Here is a 17,466-nt window from a genome sequence, read left to right as displayed (position 1 = left end):
ATCTGTTTTTATAGCACAGGATGGTGGCCAGACCCATACCCTGCTGCACAGTGTTCTAAGGCATGGTTACTAGCTGATTGTAACATTTTTGGGGGCAGCTTCCTCCTCCTGTACCCTGAGAACACTGCCAGGCCTGTGATAGCAGCGTGTGCCTTGGTCCCTGCAACAGGTTTCTGCACCACCTCCTCTCCACTGTGACATCACAGGGCAACAAGGACAGCAACAGTGAGTGAGTGGAGGACAGATTTTCCCTTTCCTCTCTTGGAGCTATGTCCCTTGGAAAGAGCACGCCCATGGGTTCTCTGGGCGTGTCACAGGAAGACATTCTCCAGGTAGCAAGTTGACACAGAGTCATTCAAGTTGCATATTCCAGTGGAAGTGGTCTGATTTTTGAAGCCCAAAATTGAGAGGCAGGATCTTTGGGTAGATTCATATGTGGAACAGGCTCCCTTTAGTAACTGTGCTTACCATGGGCCACTGCATAGATAAATAAGATAGACTATGAGTTAGTTCCCTATATGCCAGGATAAATGTCTCCATTTTCTTTCTCAGGGATCCTGTAGTAGGAGGCTGAGGCTGAGAGCCTTGAGGTTCCTAAATAATTCCATGGCTATGGTTGTTTCGCCTGCCCTTTGGAGAGAATCAGTGGTGCCCTCCTCACCTTATAATGACTGCTGGGAGGAATATCAATAAGGGAATATTTCTTTAAGAGATGGGTACTGAAGGGAAATGGAAATTAAGTAAAGGACAGAATATGAGGTGATCATATCTAGAAATACCATCTTTGAGTTTTTCTTTACTGTTGCTCAAAGTGTATCAGTCAAACTATCCTCCTTCAGGAGAATTAAAATTGTGATAAGAGAAAGGCAGAGACAAAGAAACAGCCATTGTTCTGTTGGTGACTTCCAAAACAGGCCCTCGAAGTCCATATGAGAAACAGTAGTTTTGAAAATCAAAGCTTTCTATTTTCAAGAGCCAAGTTCTGCAAAAGCTAAGAAAACATCTTGAGATGCCAAAGGAAGACCCCGAAGGAAGTTCGGTCTATTGTTTATGCCAGAAAATAGATGTGAAAGTGAAAAAAAACAGCAACAGTGTATTAAACCCCGGCTGAACATTAGAATCGTCTGGGGGAGCTATTAAATGCCTCTTCCTAGGCCCCACCTCAGGCCAATTGAGTCAGAATCTCTCAGGGTGGTTACTGGGGATTCGTACTCAAAAACAAAACAAAACAAAACAACCCCCCCCCAAACTAAACTAAACAAAACAGAACTCCCTGGATTTTTCTTGTGCAGCCCAGGTTGAAAACAAGACCCAAGACCATTCTGATCTGGGAGGGGGTAGTGTATGCACGTGGAGGAGCTGTTTGGGACTGAGATTAGGAGACAAGATCTGGGTAGACCCCATGGAGAGGATTCAGTTTCAGCTTGAGAAACGGTCCATTTACGGCGAACCTCAGGTAGTTGTGTGGGAGTTGAGGTACCATCCACAGGCCAACGATGTTGCCATTTGAGTATGTAACTCTGAGGAGTCACAGTCGCTTCAGCCCTCACTCCCTGGTGGGAAGGGCCAGGGGGTGATATTCCACAGCCCAGTGCTTGTTAGGTCATCCTGAGTTGAACTGCAGAAGTGGCACTTACCGGTGCCCAGACGTTGCTGAATCCTATCCAAACGTCCCTGGCAAATTCCCATTTCCAATGGCCCTGAAACAGAAGGAAGGTGACCTGGGAAAAACCTGGAGGCACGGTGAGGTTATGCAAAGGGCAGCACCTGAACTTAGAGGCAGATGGACCACATTGAAATTCACTTTTTTATCTGAAGAAAGGGTATCTCTACAAAATCAAATGGGCACTAGGTATACTTTAGAAAGAAGAATTCCTTGAGCATAGCCTGTGACTTGCACTTCTTTCCCCTTATTAGGTATTCCCACGATGATTTTGAAACAAGGCTTGATGCACCTGGACATATGTTAGAACCTGGCCCTCCAGTTGGGTGGAGTTGAGTTGTTCTCAAAAGAACATTTAAAATTATAACTAGCACAGTTGAGTGTGAAAGGGAGAAATACAAATAAAGATGCTGGCAATGTTTCCATTTCTACTGTCAAATTTTAAATGGCAGAACTGATGTTTTATTTTTAATGTAGTAAAATGGCTTTTAAGGGAAAGTTCAAAAGACTTTTGCAGATAACATTTAGGTTTTTGAAAAATTTATAGTGATAAAAGGTTCATAAAGATGATAATTGTCATGCTTGCATGACTTTAACCTTAATAGGGCGATAAAATATCAAGATGTGTGTTTTATATAAAATACATCTAAAGAAAGACATAGAAAACCTCACTAGGGGAAAGTTGGAGATTACGGAATCCTCCTCAGTGTCCGTGTGCAGCCGTTAGCAATAGAAATGTTTTCAGCCCGAGCAGGAGGTTTAATTTTTATGAAGAGGGAACATTGGGAATGTCACAGGTGGCAGTGATGCTGAACAGGAAAACATCATTCTCTGTTCCTTGTGCCAAGTAGGCTGCCACCGAGATCAACAGCATTGCGCTTTCCAAAGCCCCGCTGGATCCGGTCCTTATTGGAGATCAAATTAGGCTATTATGAGAAATAGTCTAATTTAATGAGAATATGATTATTTTAATTGTGCCTGGTAACAACCATAATCCAAGTGACAGAGTGTGTTAAGGAGCTGGCTGGCTTGGTGATCAGGCTGGGAATTCTCTGCTGCCACTCTCCCTGAACCTCAGCTTTCTCTACTCCTGGCCAGTCATTTCTCCAGGCCAGTCATTTCAATGGACATCACAGAGTTTTGGCAGAAATAGCCCACGAACATGGTGCAAAATATATAATTTTCTTGAACCTTTCATTAAACTGGGGAGATGATGAGGTAGAGGTAGTAACTGCTGATGTGAGTGGCTAAACTTAATCAGAAAACTCCTATAATATGAGTTTTTCAAGTTATTTTTTTTTCCTTCATGAAATGAAAATACAGGATTCCCAGCTAAATTTGAATTTCAGATAAACAATAACAATTTTTTTTTTTTAGTGTAAGTATGCCCCGTGCAATATTTGGGGCATTCTTAAGGTACCCTGTGTTTTGTCTGGGACCCTAATTAGGTGGTCACCTATAAGGTGAGACTTGAGCAGGGCCCCAAGGAAGGTCCCTGTGTATAAAATATTATCTCCTCCCGCCGGTAGCTCTTGGCTAGACCACTGCACAGCTAGACCACTTCTATGAGCTAAGGCATAATATCCAGGATGTCTTTATTTACATGCACATGTGCCAAACATTATCACATTATTTTATCTTAGCTCAGCGGGGACTCATATTGTGAGTCCCCTCTATTCTGTAGCCTCCGAAGGAACAAAGAGAGAGTCCCTTATGAACTGTAGGCTTAGCTCTGTCCACTCGTTAACTAGTCCTGATGACGGGAGACAATACGTTTGAAAGCTTAGAATGGTCAGCAGTGCGCTCCGAAATTATGTTTGTGGCCATGATCCCAAATCTGGGGAGCCTTGGCTTCCTTTGAGCAGTTTTATGCCTCCAGAGCTGCAATCACTCATCACCACACATTTGCTGAGTGCCTGGCACTGTGCCCAGTATGATGGGTAAAAGGACTGATAAGTAATGGTCCTAATGAATTTATAGTCAGGAGCATCAATATAGCAGATAGCTGGGCTATAATGTAGGGGCTATGATAAAAATGGGCTCCGGATATGATGAGATGAACCCCAAACCAGACTGGGGTAATTAGGGAAGACTTTTGGAGAAGGCAATTTTTTAATGGAGTTCAAATGATAACTAGGGATTAGGAGGGAGGAAGAGCGGGGAAGAGCCTTCTAAGCAAGGCTTAGCACATGCAGGGAAACAAAAGGGAGAGAACATCACGTGTTCAGAGAATTACAAGCAGTGGGTTATGCTGAGATCTAAGTTGTCTATTCAGTTTGGGGTGCAAGGTGTTGAGAGGTACTCTGGGCTAGCAGACAGTCATGAAGATGGCTTTGTCATGCTGAGAATTCTTCACCCAACATTTCCATGTTAAAGGGACTGACTAGGCCTCTGCCTCAGTTTCTCCTTCAGCATTCATGGCAGTTTTCATGGGAACTAGAGTGTTGTTCTAACTCTTTTGGCAGGAGTCATATCATTTTGCTTGGTTCTTTCTAGTCCCTCACTGGTCATGGTGGTAGTGGTGGTAATGGTATGTGTGTATGTGCATAGGGGGAGGATTACAAATGAGCAGGGATCCTATTTCTTGAATTACTGAATTGGGTCCTGATAGCCACATAGTATTCAGAAACCCAACACTCTACCTCAAATATATTTCAAGTGTTTTGACTGCTTTACTGCTGACCCCATGTTAATTAAATCACCACATTGAACCGTCTTTGTTACTGGTGATGAATTTACTGATACATAAATTGATTACCCACTCTTGGAACTAGAGATTGGACAGATTAACACTGTTTTTAAGGAGCAGCCTGTAGCCAGGTTCCTAGGCTCAGTCCTTTGCAGTTCAAGTTTCCTATTTTCCTATGAAATCTTGACATCTCATCTATCAATAAGTCTAGGGCATATTATCATATCTCAAAGCTGGGTTTCTGGAGCAGCCAGGTGAGAAACAGTGAGGAGAGGAGGCATCCATTGCTTCCAGGGAGGACATATCAAGTGGGAGAGGCTCAGTTTCTAGAGGGCCTTGCAGGACTCAGTGGGATGACCAAGGTTTTTGCAGGGCTCTCTTTGATTCTCTCTAACTGTCTCTCTGATCTCCCTGTTAAGGTCCTCGCTGGTCTGCCTCTATTGGCATCACATCCAACTCTTAGCTTCTATTAATTGCCAGCTGATGGCTCTATTGTTTTTGACAATGTCCTGGGGCATAGCTTGCTCTATAGTCTGATCCAATTAAAATCAGGCCTTTTTGCCCAGGTAGTCTTTGAGGCCTTCTCTAAGGCCTCAGTTTTCTCTTTCCCTGGTCTGTCTAGTGTTTTTCTGGTGGCTGTCAAAGAGCTGCCAGCCTCCTGTCAATTGCTCTGTTGTTTTCACTAATTCCCCTAGACTTGAACTCACCTTTCTCCTTACAAATAAAGTTATTCCCCTGAGAGAGAGAGCAACAGAGCTCTCTGTTCTAACAGCCTGCCTCTTTCATGGGAAGAATGTCTATTCCACGTGTCGCGTGGAACTGGTGCCAGGCAAGTGGCCCACTTCTCTCAGAGTGACAACCCTGTTCTATGAGTGGGCACTGGCGATGTGTGGTAGGACCTGCTATTCTCCACATTCCACACCAGGAATTGTGGAATGTCCCTCTCATGAGAGAGTGGAGGTGAAGGTGATCAAGGCCCAGTGTTCTTGGCTTGCCCTTCCTGTGGAGGAGATGCCCTACTAGTGAAGGCTGGTGGAGAAGGGGCCTCAGACTTGTCAGCCACTCTTGGTTTGAGTAGAGTTTCTGCAGTATAGAGCAGGGGAAAGGAATGGGCACGATACATGCTAACAGACTCCCCCTTCCAGGGAGAAGCCAGAACCCTAGCCTGGGAGCTGGGGGAAGAAAGAGCCCTGTCTTCTTGGCTGCACCTCATCACACTGAGCTGCTCTTACTGCGATTTATTAGATTTTCTTGAATAAATGTTTTTCTATTTGCCCTTAGGACAATTTCCATAGACTTTAAATTGTTGTTTTTAAATTATATTTTCTCCAGTTAGGTTGTTTTGCTATGGAGAAGGTCTCCAGAGATCCTAACAACACTATTCAGAAGTGTTTCTCTTTTACATCATTAAAAAATATGTCTTGGATGGTCTTGAGGAAGAATCATAATTTATTCAACCTCTCTTTTTGGGCATTTTAATGACAATACTGTAAAAGTACGGCAGTGGTCATCAGTGTAGCTTGATCTTTGCATAAATTTGGAGTTATTTTTTTAGCATTAGTCCTATGAAGTTTTATAGATGATTATAAGCTAGCATCTGGCTGGATTCTCACCAGTGATTCACAGAGCTTAAAGGTAAGTAATTTTTTTTTCTTAAATTCTATTTCACAACATCAGTTCTGTGTAACAGTCAAAAGCAGACGCATTGGCCCCTCCAATTCCAAAGACTCCAGTCTCTACTGTGTGACTCATTTTATTCTGTTTTGATTATGAAAGCCTTTTTCAATCCTCAGCTCTTTTGGGTAGCAAAGGTGAATTTTGAAGTCAGCAAGTGATTAGATTTTTCTAGTTCTGATAACGAATGCTTTCCACATCTACAATTTCTCTTTGATATCTCTTTCCTCAGCGGTTTCCCTAGTCAAGCAGTACTCAAATATGTTAAACAAAAAACTTAAAACACATGACTCCCACTAAAAATAAGAATTGTTTCTTCATAGGTTTGGAGAGTTAAAGTGGGAACTCCTAAAGTAAACTTTTCCTACTTAAAATTTTCTTCTAAGGCCATTCCTGATGCTAAGCATATTTTAAATTTCTTATCTCTTATTGTTAGGTATTTCTCTCTACCAGAAGTGTGCTACAATAATAATTTGCTATGAAGACTGTGTGCTTATTAAAGGTATTTAGGAGTGAGGTGTTTTAGTTATATGATTAGCTAGATTAAATTGAGAAACCAAACTCCTGTCTTGGTTAAACACTTAATAAAACATATGTGTTCAGCTGTCACCCTATCCTTATTTTCTTACTCTTATACTATTTTAATAAGCTGCATTCTTTATTTTTCATTTCTAAATTATTGAGGAAATGATAATATAACAATAATCCTCACAGAGACCTTTTTGGTCATGTTGGTTCCCTATTCAAAACCCTTCAATGTCTATAGGGTAACACTTTTTATTCCACATGTAACACTTCAAATACCTCTAAGTTTCCTGTTTCCAACTCCCTTGCAGAAGCTCTCTTCTTTAGCTAGTGCAGTTGATTCATTTTCTCCTGTGTATGTGATGTCCAGTCTCGCCCCTTGTTCCTGTTTTGCCAGCTCCCCCTTCTGGATTGCCTTCCTAATCTTTTTCCATTTGTCACCTATTAGTTGGCTTTGAACTTGGAGTAGGAAAGGAATATGATTATTTATTTGTCAGTCTAAAATTTCAGTATACAAACCCCCCAATCCATTAAAAAACACACGTGTCCATCAAGGCTCAACCTCCCTCACCATGGAAGGTCTTGGTGAAAATTTTCACTTCCATCTCCCAACCCTACCAATTGATACCCATCACTTGGCACTTATTTATTGGCCCGTTTTTATAGTGTTAGTTGTGCTACGTAGTCTTCACTGGAGTGTGAGGCTGTTGAAGGAAGAGAGTGTTTCAGTCACCTTTGAACCGCTGAAGTGCTTTCCAGAGTAGATGCTCACCCGACATTGAGTGATATCAATTGTGCTGAATAGCTCTTTTATAATTACTTCAATCTAGCTCCTGAACACTGACTTCTCTTAAATATGTTATTGAATTAGTTTTGTACTTTACAATTTTCAAACTGCATTTCAAATGACATGGCTTACTTTATTTAATCTTTAAAGAATCCTATGAGATGGGCAGAACAAATCTCATTTCCATTTCTTAGATGTGACAAAAAGATCTCAGAGAGGTGAGTTACTTGCTCAGGGTCATGGTGGTTATAAATTACAAAACCCAGTTCTTCTAATTCCTAGGAGATCCTGCTTTTATCCTGCCACAACTGTCTCTCTTATGATTGTGAAAACCTCAGGTGACTTTCCAGAAATTTTGAAGGATCTCACAGCATGAGGAAATATATGACATTTCCAAGGCACGAGTTGAAATTTGATGTGAAATTCCATCTGACATGTTTGTAGCAGCTTTAATTATTTAATCAATTTAAAACAGAATATTTAAAGCAGCCACAAAAATGACTGGGCATAACCAATTTCATCCATAAATCAGACATTTTTCACCTCAACTTTCACTCTTCAGTTCTATTTTGTGAAGTAATTGGCAACACGATGAAAATTTAAGATGTAGACAGACTATAACAGGTGGAGCAATCACACCTTCACAAGGAAATTAATTTATACACATGCACAAATACACACACATATTCATAGGCTCTGATCCTGCCAAGAGAAGAGCCCCAGCAGTGTGGTTAGCTGCAATTATGGCTAAGTGTCATAAAACAATTTTGGCATATCATGGCGCCCACAGGAATCGCAGTGATCTCTCAGTTCTTGGTCTTCTAAGCACGTTTCAATCTCATGTGAATTCATCCTTGCAAGTTTTCTTCTTTGTTTGTCAGAAAAGAAATTTGACTGCATCTGCTACTTTTTTTGTGATTTTGGGATGTCATGAAAGCAGCTATCTTGCAACCTGGACCAGAGCAAAGTGTGTCAGAATGATTTACAGGAACTGCTGTGATTCTGCTGTGATGAAGACACAGCTCCACGTATGACAGCATGTATGCACAAAAGCCCTTTTACAGGAATGATTTCACTCTAAGATTTTTTTAATGCTTCTGTAATTGCATGGTTATTATTGAATATTTGAGTAGAAGAAGTCTTTGATTATTTTATGCCTTATTTTTGGCAAACTCTGACATGATTTTTCTGGGTTGGCAATGGCAATAGATGCATACATACATAAAATAAAATAAAATAAAATAAAATAAAATAAAATAAAATAAAATAAAATAAAATAAAACTCTCTGAGTCCAGGCTATTATATAAAAATAATCCTCACAGAGACCTTTTTGGTCATGTTGGTTCCCTATTCAAAACCCTTCAATGTCTATAGTGTAACACTTTTTATTCCACATGTAACACTTCAAATACCTCTAAGTTTCCTGTTTCCAACTCCCTTGCAGAAGCTCTCTTCTTCTTCTTTTTTAAATATATTTTATTGATTTTTTTACAGAAAGGAAGGGAGAGGGATAGAGAGCTAGAAACATCGATGAGAGAGAAACATCAACCAGCTGCCTCCTGCACACCCCCTACCGGGGATGTGCCTGCAACCAATGTACATGCCCTTGACCGGAATTGAACCTGGGACCTTTCAGTCCGCAGACCGACGCTCTATCCACCAAGCCAAACCGGTTTCGGCAGAAGCTCTCTTCTTTAGCTAGTGCAGTTGATTCATTTTCTCCTGTGTATGTGATGTCCAGTCTCACCCCTTGTTCCTGCTTTGCCAGCTCCCGCATCTGGATTGCCTTCCTAATCTTTTTCCATTTGTCACCTATCAGTTGGCTTTGAACTTGGAGTAGGAAAGGAATATGATTATTTGTCAGTCTAAAATCTCAGTATACAAACCCCCCAATAAATCAGACATTTTTCACCTCAACTGATTCACCTCAGGAATGATTTCACTCTAATTTCACGAGATTTTTTAATGCTTCTATAATTGCATGGTTATTATTGAATATTTGCGTAGAAGCAGTCTTTAATTATTTTGTGCCTTATTTTTGGCAAACTCTGACATGATTTTTTTCTGGGTTGGCAATGGCAATAGATGCATACATACATACATAAAATAAAATAAAATAAAACTCTCTGAGTCCAGGCTAGACTAACAGACCTAGCTAAAAAGAGCCCTGTGACTAAGTAGAATTTTCTCTAACATGTAATTTGGAGTATACTAGATGCACTGTATGAGGTAAGATGTATAATGTGTACTAAGTAGAAAAATTTAAAAATTAGTGCTATATACTTAGAGTTCTTTCTTCATAGAGCAAGATTGAGAGGAAAAAAGAACTTAGTGCTATGAAGTGTTCCATTCAACACTTCAGTCAATATAGATTGGGAAGAGGGCAGTGTACATGAGCCCTCCAGTGATTAATTTTGAAGCCAATATAGTTTCAAATAGAAAGTAGTATGTGTTTGAGAAATTTCCACTACTGTTTATCTAATTTAAAAAATTAAACTCACTCAGCTTGGCATTTGCATGTTGTTTTAAAGCAAGAATATTAGAGTTGTGTTGTACATTCACAGAAAAAGATACCCATGTGTTCTCTCCTTCAAAATAAAAGCTGATTATAAGTAATACATGCTCATTGTAAACAAACAAACAAACCAACCCAAACTATGAAAAAATATAAAGAAGTTAAATAGTACTAGTATGTGAAGTCATACCACTCAAAGACAATAATTGCTAATATTTTGGCAAATATTTTAACAGACTTATAACTCTCCAGTCATAAACACAAGCATACATACTAAAATTGGATTAAACAAAATTTGTAATATTTTTCATTCATTAATATATTATGGTCACTATTTCATATCAATAAATATAGGTTTGTATTATTATTATTGATCATTGCAAAGTGTTGCAGTGTATGAATACTTCATAAATGCTTTAATTCTTCATTGGTGGATTACAAATTATTTTCAGCATCTCCAACATTGGAACCACTATGCACCATCTATAGCAGAAAAACTATTAGAGTCTTGCTTGACTCATTTCTTTCTCAAAGATTCCATATATCCAATCCATTGGCATCCTGAACAGAAAGAAAACAAGAGGAGAGAATTTTCCAAGGAATTGCACCAGCCCTGATTAGGGATGACTTTGAGTGTTTTAAGAACAGAAATATGGTTGATGTGGCTCCAGTGCAGTGACCAGGGGAGAGGGAGTGGGGGCGTGAGAGAGAGAGAGAGAGAGAGAGAGAGAGAGAGAGAGAGAGAGAGAGAGAGAGAGAGAGAGAGAGAAGGAACTAAGAATGGAAAAACAATCAGAGATTTATCCTTCAGGGCCTCATGGCTTATGCATGGGAGTTAGATATTATTATAAGCAAAATTTTTTCAATGCTCTAAAATGCTGTTTGAGAAATTTAAATGGAATGGGTGCTGATTTTAGGTGAAAGACCAAGGGAACCACTCATTTATTCAACCCATCTTTCATCAAATATTTATGGAGCAATTCTCTCATATCACCGAGTTTCAGGCCCTAGAATACAGGGAATGCCGTGAATTCAGTAATGACCAAGATAGAGGAAGTCCCTACCCTTTTCAAGCTGATATTCTAGCTTCATATAGTAGAATGTCAGGTAGAAATGTATGTAAAAATTAAAACAGGATAATAGTGTGTGTGTGTGTGTATGTGTGTGTGTGTGTGTGTGTATGTGTGTTTGTGTACACATGTGCATATGCTATTTTAGGTAGGACTTTTAGAGGAGAGGATGCTTAACAAAGATCTGCAAGAGGTGAAAAATGAATCAAGCCAATAGATGGGGAATGATTGTTCTGACAGAGGGAATGGCAGGATCGGAAAACACATTGGTTTTCTAATTGATAGGCCTAAATAATCCAAGAGACCTGTAGACACAGTACTGAGGAAAGTACTACATGATGAAGTCAGAGGTAGCCAGGAGCCCTGAAGGCCATGGTGAGGATTTTAGTGTTCTTTTCTTTTCTCTTTCCTTTTCTTTTCCTTTTCTAGTCTCTTCTTCTTTTTTTTTTCTTTTTCTGAATAGAATAGGAATAAATTGGAAGGTTTTGAGCAGAAAAGTGACAGGATCTCATGCTTTTAAAGATCACCTTAACTGTTATATGAAGGGAGAAATGACGGAAGTAGGGAGGAGACTATTATAATAGTCCAGGCAAGGACGATGGTGTCTTTGGCATGGGTGATAGTGGTGGAAGTGGTAAGACATTGTTAGGTTCAGCATGTACTGATATGGAAGGGCTAATAGGATTTGCTGATGGATTGGAAATGGAGTATTTGAGAAAGTCAAATAAGACTCCAATAGTTTTGTAGTATATGGTGAATGGTGATTCCAGTTTTGGAGATATGAAAGACCAGGAAAGGAGAAGTTCTGAGGGGAAAAATAGAGTTGTATTTCGTGTAATAGAAGTGCCTATTACACTTCTATAGGGAAATGTTGAGCTGGCAATTGAATATACAAGCCTGGATTCAGGAGAAAGGTCAGGCCTAGATATATAAATTTGGAGATATTAACATTTAGATGATATTTCAAGCTGTAGGAATGGATGAACCAGGTGGATAGTGAGTAAGAAGAGAGAAGATATCTGAGGAAGGAGCCTAGGGCATTCCAACACTGAGAGATCACCTGGAGAGAAGAGCTAGTAAAGGAGGAAAGGCAGGAAGTTGTGATATCTCAGACACTCAATGAATAAAGTATTGAGAAAGGAGGCATCAATCATGTCAAATGCTGCTGGGAGTCTAGTAGGAAGAGGACTGAGAATTGACTGTTGGATTTAATAATGTAAAGTACATGATATCCATGCAAAGGAGGTCTTGGTAGGAGGTGTTGATGAATGCCTGATGGGAGATAATTTGAGAAAGAAAAGAGGAGATAAAATAAAGATGAAGGATATAGACAATGGATATTTTCTCCTTTATTTTTCCCCCATCACCATTTATCCCCCCTATACCCTTTCTCACCTCCACCCACTCCCTCCTCCTCACAATCACCACTTTTTTTTTCTATAAAAGGGAGCAGAGAAAACCTAGAATAGGATGTTGTATAGAGGAGGGTTTGCTGTTATTTGTTGAATAGTTAGTTTTTAAAGATGGTAGAAATTACAGACTTTGAGCATTTACTTTAAAACATACAATTTTTAAATTAAAGGCCTTAATTTTAGCTTCAGGGTTGGGGTCAGATCATGAGATTAGAAGGAAAATTAGTCAGAAAGCTGTTGCGAGAATATAGGGAAAATATGATAGTGGTTTGGACTACAATGTGTATGGTGGAGAGGAGAGAAGAGGATGCATTTAGAGGTAGAATTGAAAAGACTTGCTGAGTTGGATGCAGAAAATGAGAGAAAGGAAGAATCAAGGATAACCAAGTTTCTTTATGAAACAACTAATTATCTGGAGGTGCCATTTAGTAAGATGGAAAAATATTGGGAGATTAATAAGTATTGTTGGGAGTATAAGAGTTTTCTTTTTGACCTGTTGAGTTTAAAATTGCAATTGGCATCTTCTTAGGAGAAATGCTTTAAAGTGGAACTGCTAAATCAAAGTATTAAATTTTTATATATATTTCTGACCTAAGCCCTCTAACAGTATTTGAGATTATCTATTTCCCTGCATTCTGGTCAACTATGGATATTATCAATCTTTTAAATTATTGGCAATCTTATGTGTAAAACGATATTTCAATGTATTTTATGTCTTTGACTATAATCAACACCAGTCTCTCTCTCTCTCTCTCTCTCCTCTCTCTCTCTCTCTCTCTCTCTCTCCTCTCTTTCCCATATATATATATATATACTAGATGCACGAAATTTGTGCAAGGGGCTCGGCCCTCGCACCCTCAGCTGGCCCTCGCAGCCCCTTACAGCCCTGGCTCTCTTGGCCAGCCCTCACAGCCCCATCTTCATCTGGAAGGTCATCCAGACGGTCATCTGGACGGTCGTTCTGCTATTCGGTCTAATTAGCTCTTTATTATATAGGAGCATATATATGTATACTCCTATATAATAAAGAATGTGTGTGTATATATATATATATATATATATATATATATATATATATATATCACTTTAGATTTGCCTTTTTGCTGGGAGAGTAGAATCCCTTATTGTGATATGTTTATGTGTATGTGGTTGTCTCTTTGTGTCCTTTAGTAATTTTCATTTTCTTATTGATTTATGAGTTATTTGTAGTTAGAAACAATAATTATTTACCAAATATGTTGCAACTTTTCATTTGGGTTGTCATTTATTAGGCAGTCTTATTTGTGTTATTACTATTGTAATATGAGAGTTTATAATTTGTATAAAGTGAAAACAAACATACATCTTTTCTATTTTAAGTTCTTGCTTCAGTGTTATGTGTGTGCAACCTAGATGTCAGCTTTCCTTCCAGAATTAAATAAGATTTGCATAATCCTTTATTCCATGTCCCATGGGAAGGCTTTCCTAAAGCATTTGCAAATTCTTGATGGCTTATATTTCATAGTATTCTCTGACTTCCTGCCATACTAAATTTTGACTTTAAGCAGATCTGATTTTCTGTCTCTTTTCTTTTAAAAACTTTTTTTTTGTTTTATGTCAAATTCATCATTGCTTGACTCCCTCAAAAGTCATTCATTCACACAAGAGATTGTGCCTTATTTATTTTTCCAAACCACCAATCAATGCACCAGATATTGAATACCTCTCTGCCAACTTAAAATGCCATTATAATGTATTCAGAACTTCTAGATATGCTATGCTTGGGTCTAATTCTAGACTCTTAATTTAGTCCACTTGAACTTACAGTCTAAAATATGCTTTGAATTATGGTAACTTTATAATTACATATTAATTCATGTAACACATTTATTGACTACCTACTATGTGCCAATCACTGTAGTAGATAAGAGGAACCAAATAGTAAACGAGACAAACATGATTTCTCTCCTTGTGGAGTTTAAATTATATGGGGAAGTTACCGATAATTAACAACATAATTATGTTTTGAAAATTAAAAGTATCCAACTTTGATTGTGAAGAAACAAATAATTAGTTGAAGTGCTAGTAAGTCAAAGGTTTGCTTTATAGAGGAAAGTCAGGAAAGAGTTCTGAGAATTTGATATTAAACCTGAAAAGAGAAGGATGAGAATGACCCGCCCTTCGAATTGTTTCATCGAGGCAGAGATGAGGCTAAGGCAGAGTTGCTGAGGCAGGACTTCTGTCATGTAAATGAAGGTGACATGAATTTTCTGCTTGGGAGCTCTTGTATTATTTAACCTCAAACTTCCATTTGTTCAAGGGATATGTAATTATTTTTTTTAAATCATATTCAGGGTTTTCTAAATAAAAAAATCTAACTCTCACATAACATATTGAAAATAAGTTTCATTTTCCAATTATTTTGCTATTTTCTTCAGGCATACTAATTAGCTACATACTAGATTTCTGTTGCTTGTACTTTATATCCATCATTTTCTCCTTAATTGTTTTCTCATTGTCCTTTTCCTCTTTATTTCTGTGTGGTTTGCTCAAGCCTGTCCTCTACAATAAGGATTTTGTTTTCTCTACTTTTTTCCCTTTTCACTGCTTCAAATGTTATATTAAAAATTTTCCAATGATGTTTCTTGCCTTCACTTTCTGAGCTTTCCTTTGCCAGTTTTCTTTTCATCTTATTATTATTATTGTTTTTGGTAATATCATTTCATCTTTCATCTTTTATTTTATAGGGCTCTTGATATCTCTACTTTCCTTTAGAGGTCAAATTAGTTATTTTCTTAAATGCTTATTTTTCTCTCTGTTTAAGTTACATGTTCATGTTGTCGGCCAAGTCTTATTGGCCACCCTTCCTCGTACTCTGATTCCCATTTGCATATTTCTCCTAGGAATTAAACCAGAAGTCTAGATCAGTAAGGGCTCTCACAGTGTGGTCTACAATCCAGCATTATCAGCATCATTTGGGAACTTATTAGATACACAAATGCTTGAACCTCTACTAGAGACTTCTATAATGAGAATCTCAGGGGTGGGGCCCAGCAATCTATATTTTAAGAGTCCCTCCAGAAGAACAACATAGTGATGAGACATTTATATAACTTATTAAATGTTATATAAGTCTAGTACCATCTGATACCATATGTAGTTATAATTTTATTGACTACTAGAGACCTGGTGCACAAAATTCATGCATGGGGGGTGTCCCTCAGCCAAGCCTGCACCCTCTCCAATCTGGGACCCCTTGAGGGATGTCTGACCGCCTGTTTAAATGGGCAGTCGGACATCCCTCTCACAATCCAGGACTGCTGGCTCCCAACCACTCGCCTGCCTCTGCATGATTGCCCCTAACCACTTCTGCCTGCCAGCTTGATCACCCCCTAACCACTCCACTGCCAGCCTGATTGATGCCTAACTGCTCCCCAGCCAGCCTTATTGCCCCAAACTGCCCTCCCCTGCAGGCCTGGGTCCTGCCCCAACTGTTCTCCCCTGCTGGCCTGGTCCCCCCCAACTTCCCTCCTCTGCTGGCCTGGTCACCCCTAACTGCCCTCCCTGCTGTTCTGATCGCCCACAACTGCCCTCCCCTGCAGGCCTGGTCAACCCCAACTGCTCACAACTTCCCTCCCCTGCCAGCCATCTTGTGGTGGCCATCTTGTGTCCACATGGGAGCAGCAATCTTTGACCACATGGGGGCGGCCATCTTGTGTCTTGGAGTGTCAGTCAATTTGCATATTACTCTTTTATTAGATAGGATATCCTCATGACTATTTTTATAACTGCTAATTTGTACTTCTTAAACTCTTCATCTTTTCCAACTTAAACTAGTATAATATTGTGTGTCAACTATAATTGAAAAAAATATTAAAGATAAAAGAATTAAAATCAGGATTTCAAAATAGAAAAGAAGAAGAAGAAGAAGCCCATCAGATTATTCTGAGGCATACAAAGTCTGAGAACCACTAGTTTAGATGTATTTTCTTCTTCCCAGTGGCTCCTATCCTATTTATGTTCATGTCACATTTCTAAATACTAGAATTTTGGGGCAATATATTTGAAATGTATTACACTGTTCCCTTGGTAGTGTTTAGTGCTATATTGCTGTTTGAGTAGAACTGTTTACTGTCTGGCATCCTTTATCATATATTTAGTATCAGATTTTTTTCAGTTTGTTTTAGTTAGTAAATACAAAATCTGTTTTGGTTCCTCTTACCTCACATTTATTATACCTTTTATATATCATTGGCTGCAAATTGTATCTGTGCAGTATGACCTGCTTATCTCAGTTGCTGATAGACATTGCTATCAATAGTATTTGTCCTCAGTTGTAGCAAATAAAATATTTTTACACTGACCCAAATTTGGAGAGACACTTGTGTTATGAACTATGCATCAGTATTCTGTTATACACATACTAGAGGCCCAGTGCATGATTAAATCATGTACGTGCAGGGTCCCCTACACGCTTTCGCTTTCGATCACGGGGGAGCTGGGTGCCTGTCTGCTGGTGCGCGGTGGAGGCTTCTGAAAGGCCTGGTGCCTGAGAGGACAGGCACCCAGCTCCCCCGCTTTTGATGGTCCGTGGCGGGACGTGAGCTCCCTGCCCCAGAGGCCCTTTCTGTGCCGCAGCACAGCCATGGTGCAGACGCTGAGCTCGCACCACTGCTGGCCAAGCGAGCTCAGTGTCCCACCGGCCCAATCAGCCACCCTGGCCACCCCGAGTCCCACCCCCCCATGCTTCCTGGCCAATCGTGGGCATAGCGAAGGTACGGTCAATTTGCATATTTGTCTATTATTAGGTAGGATAGGACCAATGGTTTATATGATCTATCTAGTTATATTGATTTTTGTAATGGGTAAAGAGCAAACTAGGGCTATGCCCCAATATGTTAAGCTTTTTTCCTGGATGTTTATGAATGAATTAGAACTTTTGTATTAAAAGCTTAGATTTTTTAACTTGAGAACATATCCTGTTCTCTGTTGTGTTATTCCCCTTTTTAAGAATGAATTGACTTTAACTGAGAATTAAAAAAAAATGTTTGAACATTAAGTAAAAAGCCATATGAAAAGCACAAGCAAAATATTATCCTATATAATAATCCTATATAATAATAGAGGAATATGCTAATTATCCATTACGCC

At 39.2% G+C, this 17,466-nt stretch overlaps 1 long non-coding RNA gene across 1 annotated transcript in view; it reads left to right on the top strand.

The window, feature by feature from the left end:
* Positions 1 to 268: 268 nt before the first annotated feature.
* Positions 269 to 17,466, top strand: part of LOC129149619 (uncharacterized) — a 98,466-nt gene continuing 81,268 nt past the window's right edge. Inside the window, exon 1 of the long non-coding RNA XR_008556489.1 lies at positions 269 to 332. This is a non-coding gene — a long non-coding RNA (uncharacterized LOC129149619). The remainder of the gene's footprint in view (positions 333 to 17,466) is intronic.

This window comes from Eptesicus fuscus, chromosome 7 (assembly GCF_027574615.1).
Source record: "Eptesicus fuscus isolate TK198812 chromosome 7, DD_ASM_mEF_20220401, whole genome shotgun sequence".
NCBI classification, from domain to species: Eukaryota; Metazoa; Chordata; class Mammalia; order Chiroptera; family Vespertilionidae; genus Eptesicus; species Eptesicus fuscus.
The sequence above is the reverse complement of the archived record's forward strand: the minus strand, read 5'-3'. Positions and strand labels throughout refer to the sequence as shown.